The sequence below is a fragment of the Haemaphysalis longicornis genome, unplaced genomic scaffold (assembly GCF_048455015.1).
Source record: "Haemaphysalis longicornis isolate Haplotype H1 unplaced genomic scaffold, Haemaphysalis longicornis Haplotype H1 scaffold_6, whole genome shotgun sequence".
Classification (NCBI taxonomy): domain Eukaryota; kingdom Metazoa; phylum Arthropoda; class Arachnida; order Ixodida; family Ixodidae; genus Haemaphysalis; species Haemaphysalis longicornis.
Genome location: NW_027526407.1, coordinates 110,664,711 through 110,670,018, shown reverse-complemented (window position 1 = coordinate 110,670,018; position 5,308 = coordinate 110,664,711).

Below are 5,308 nucleotides of genomic sequence, written 5' to 3'. Positions count from 1 at the left end.
CGATGGTTTAACGCGAAGCTGTCTTCGTGCGAAATAAACTTATTCAACGACCCACGACTGATCCCACAAAATCCCACGACCGCCGAGAAACGCCACACTTGAAAGATTCGGGTTTAAATATAATTTTCGATAGAGGAAGGGGGTGGATAACTTATTTAATAGGCGTTATCTTCCCCAACTGATTCTGGATAACTTGTTTTTTGCAGAGGAGCTGTATATGTCTGGGTTTCTACACATGGCATACTTGAATAAATCACGTTCCGTTAGTTCTTCTCAGCGCACAGTTAATGTTTGTATTGGATGTCTTCGAGGTCCCGTAGTATGGAGTTTTCTCGGATATTTTCCCGTCCAGTTTGAGACGCTTCTGGAGCCCCATTTTAGAAAACTTGGAATCATAGCTACTTCCGTCGCTTAGCGCACACGTGAGCACGCTTTCGAGGAGGAGCGCCTGGCGCTGTCCAGGGTTGAGCGTGGTCCTCCCAAAAAATACTTAAAAAACGGTTCACGTGCATCCACGCCCCAAACAGGGTACGCGCATTAAAGCTCGCGCTACACACGCCCAGTTCGAGAAGCTCTTTACCGGCTCTTCTAACGCGTGCTGACCTTTTTTACTTTAGGAGAAATATGAAAGACTGCGGACAAAATGATCAGTGGCCGCGGGTAATGAATGACGAAGACGACACTATAGATGGATATGACGATGACTACTACTACCAGAGTGAAAAGTTACGACAAAATAAATTAATAAACAATATAAATTGTAATGCAATGCGTTGTGGGGATTCAAGTCCTACGTGAATTACGCCTTCTCAGGGCCAATTTTTATAACACATTCTTTCGTTTTTTGCTTTCCTTCATTTGTCTCATGGTCTGCGGTTTCTTCATACCAGCTTCCATGTACCAACAAGCTCTTCAACAAACGCTTTTATTTACTGGTCTATGTTGAGGTACCTCGCACGTAGTGTTTTGCATAGCTCATCAAGGTGCATCAGCTTTTCCGCTTTGAGCGACTTGTCGCTGCTGCATGCACACCTACTCGATCGCAGATTAATTAATACTTCTTTACGTTCTCTTTCTTCCAAACCGTGCGTTTTGTAGAGACAACAGAGTTCAATTGTGCCATATACTACATTCGGTGCCGTAGAAATAAATCATGGACTCCTACGTGTTTCACGCTTTCGTCCGCCCCAACCTGGAGGCGATATGTCGTCCCAAGATAGCTACAGACCGGAGCAATGCAGAACGTTTTTGAACGTGTTCATACGCACCGCCTTGCTTCCAAGCTGACCCAAAGTACACAAACCACCCTTATTTACGACAACAATATGAATTATTGAGATAAAAGAATATTTTACCTAAAAACAATTACGAGTGTCAACAAAACAGTAGAACTGCTGGGTCTCACTCATTTATTTTGCACAAATGGCATGGTTCTATTTTTGTATTTTCCAGTTTAAAATTATTACCCGAACTATAATTTGTTAACAAAATACTTGGACGGTTCCAAGCGGCTGCTTGGCTTGTACAAACGGGGAAATAGAATGCTTAGACAGGGTAGAGAACTTGCCTCTACAGGGAAACGTGGACTGCATCCCAAGAGGCTGAGTTCGTGAGTTTGATAGCCAGCGCTTAAGGTGAGTGCTTCTCCTCCCCTGTTCTGCCATCTGCGCATTTTTTGGATGAGGCAATAAGCTCACGCAAGTATATTTAGTTACTTCTGTGAGTATAAGTCACCATCGCAGACACACGCACCTGACGATCTCCACCAGAACATTGGGTTTCTCATGGATACCGCACAACTCCGCCCAAAAGCATTCTATTAGCTAACGTACCCTAATATCTGGACCTTCGGTGGACCGCTTTGGATATCGACAGGCGAAAAGGATGCAAACAAATGTATGGCCCCCAAATAGTAGTATCGTATCGGCGCCATTCGCCAATTCAGGAGGATACTCTTGCCTAAAGGACGTCGCTAAAAAAAAAGCTACTTCGATGGGTTTGCCCAGCTCGAGAAAAATACAACAATATCCGTTTGTTCACCGTATCGCTTGTAACGAAAGACGTGGCAGCCGGGGCACCCACCTTTATGCGTGAGCACAGTTGCTTTGGGCAACCGAGAAGGGAACTTCTCCTTGAATGAAAGTTACATTAAAGTATCCGCAAGCTGAAGCAGAGCCGCCAAGTAGAGTTCTCTGATTCCCGTCCAGTGATCCGTATCATTGGAAATTGTTAAGGGTCCGAGTTCCCGTTTAAACATCTTGGTGAGCTGGGTGACTGAGTGCGCGAGCATAGCGCTGAAGAAAATCTAATTCACAACGGGTGCAAGAACCTCAATCGTCATAATAGGATCCAGAAGCGGCGACCTCTACGAACCAAGTTGTACAGCCAGTAATTTCGGCGTGTCGAGCTGCGGTCGTACCTAGGGCACGCGAACTTTACTAGAATGAGAGGATGGTAAACTATGCCCCGTCTATGTGCTCTACTTACCATCATCCTTGGGCTAAACGATGTCAAATTTTTACACTTCATTTCTTACCATTTTATTTCGTAAATGGTCAGGACTCACACCGACGACCTGATCGTTTACACACGTGATCATTACTGTCTTTTAATTATTTTACGTTTATTTTTTCTCAGATATATTACTACTACCTCTCGCTTGACTTTGTTCAAGTAACTTTTTCGGGCGCTCTTTGCCCATAGTCGCCTTTAATCCACAAAAATTCAATCATAACCTTTATAGTTATGAATAAAGGTAAACTCATTTTTATCACAGTAGTAACATTTAAATATAGTACTTTACCGTTCTAAGATTATAGTGAACAAACATAACTTGCATTTCCCACATGGCAGCTACTTCGAAAAAAAAAACATCTTTTTCATTGCATGGCGCTTTTTGTGAATAAAGGATACGTACTTTGAGGTTCCCCCAACAGCGTTTTAGAGAAAATAAAGGGCCCAGCCCAGTTTTAGTTGAAGCTTTATTTGCGGTAAAAATACTCCAAGTGCAGTTTTGAGTATACTAAGGTACCGCTTTGAAGACGAGATGTGGCATTTTAAATATTTGAGACAAAGGTAGTGCCACTTTCGCAAGGTGTTGAATGTACATACGAAACCCCTTTACCATACAATTTGGTATATAAAAAAATAACCAAGCCAAGAAAAGTCTTTTCGGGCACGAAATATTTGCTCCCATTAAAGATACTGGGCGAAAAGTATACACTCTAAACAATATAATAAATAAAGAACTCACCAACAGTTTTCTCGAAAGGGCACGGCCACCGGTGTATAAAAATGGTTCAAATGTTCCGCAGTATGAAAATAGTTTACGGCACCTTTGTAACTGCTGCTGTTGAAAGACCGATCAGTGCCTGATGCCAAAACTGTGTTCGTTCCGTGTTCTTAAGCTAACGGTCACCGAGAGTTCAAATATCAACAATATTGCTTGCGCGGGTGTGACCATGATTAATGTCTGAGAAAGCGCTGTGTAAATGTGAACTTCTGCGCAGGAACATTTTGTTCGACCTTGATTGTGGTAGCAGAGGATCAAATTGTCAGTCCTGCCCGTACTGTGGCTACAATAAACTTTGTGCATTGTGTACTCTCGTCGGAGGTCAGCAGCCTCGCCTTTCAGCGGCCATGCGAACGTCATAACCTGCTGTTGCAGCTTGCGCTCACCTACGACTGCTCCTTAAGCATTTCATACAGCAAAAGTCATGTGGCTTGCTCTTCTGCTTTCTTTTTATAGCCCTACCGAATATCACAGCTATGACGTCACCCTTTTTCACTCGTTTTTTATTCCCTGTCGCCTTATATCCTCTTTTCGGGCGGCTCTTCTGTATTCCTGTATGTTTTCCTAGCTCTGACTCAGGGGTCGCAGATCTTTCTTTTAATCTCAGCAGCATAGACAATTATTCCTGGTAAGAACTGTGCTATTATAGTCTACACAAAGACAAATCAAATACAAAAATATTTTCAATTTTCTCAAGTATTGTTATTGTACAGACTTTCTTGACGCCCAATATTTTTGGTGGCAGTCTTTATTTCATTTTACAAGTACGCATCATTTAGAGCGTCTACAACATTGTTTGTACGGCATATAAAGCCATCATAACAGCGCCAGTGCAAATCTAGAAGGAACAGTTTCATAATGACTTCGGTTCTTCCAATCTGCGGATGGGCCGCACTACTTGTTGTTTGCTATGGGCACGACCACATGTTCAGTTGGCATCGTAAATACCCCTTCAATACGTGAGTAACCCTCCCTCATCTTTGTTTTTAATTTTTGTATAGTCAAGAAATGTTATTGGCCAATGCAGATGCAAAACTTGTATTAGCTTTCCTGGCTAAATAAGCAAGGAAAGTAATACATTTTTTATTCCTAATCAAAATACTGATTTCTCTGTTCCTATTGGGCAAGTGTGATTGCGCTTTTATGGCTTGCGGTTGTAGATGAGTTTTAAAGCTTCAACGGTAAGATATCAAAAGTGCCAATAATACTACCTTAAGATAATGCGCATTACAAGCAAAACACAAATCAATGTATTACTGGGTTAAACATATGTTGAAGAATTCATACGATTGCCTATTTTTAACTACAAGTGCTTTGTCCCCAACTGTCTTGTTGTTTAGGTACCTTAAAAATAATTTTTTAGCATTTAACTGTCACATGATATTTTGTGACACTTTGATACATAACCGCGCAAAAATGTTTCCCCTTACATAAACCATCCTTCACAACCTTACCATCACTCACCCAATTGCGGTAATTTCGTTTTGTTACCGTGCGGGTATGACGCGAAAGCACTTTTATATTTTGAGCTCCCTTGGTTTATATTTTTATGAGATAAATTGATATAGAAAATTGGACGCAAAGCTACTTTCGTAATTTTCGCAAATTTTGAGGTTCGGTATCTGGCTTTCTTTGGTATCTCGCGAAGTATACGTAAAACATTTCCGCTTTTTAGCCAATTACCTACATCTGTAGTTTAAAGTCTTCATCTTGACACCTAAGAACGTAAAATAACACAATCATTGTTTGCGGCACCCAAGGCAGCGCGCGTTTCAACCACTCGCAACAAATTGTAGGCATTTTTGTAGACTGTAGGCGTTTTTGTAGGCAAATTGTAGACTTCTTTTATTACGTTGCAACATATAAAAATAACCACTAATTTTTAATAGGTCTGTGATATACTTCAAAGTATAATTTTCGACATTTTATCATTAACTGTTGTGTTAAAGGAGTGATTAAAAAATTGATTAAAAAAATTGCGCAGCTCGCACTATTTTCGCACGGCTGGAAACAAAA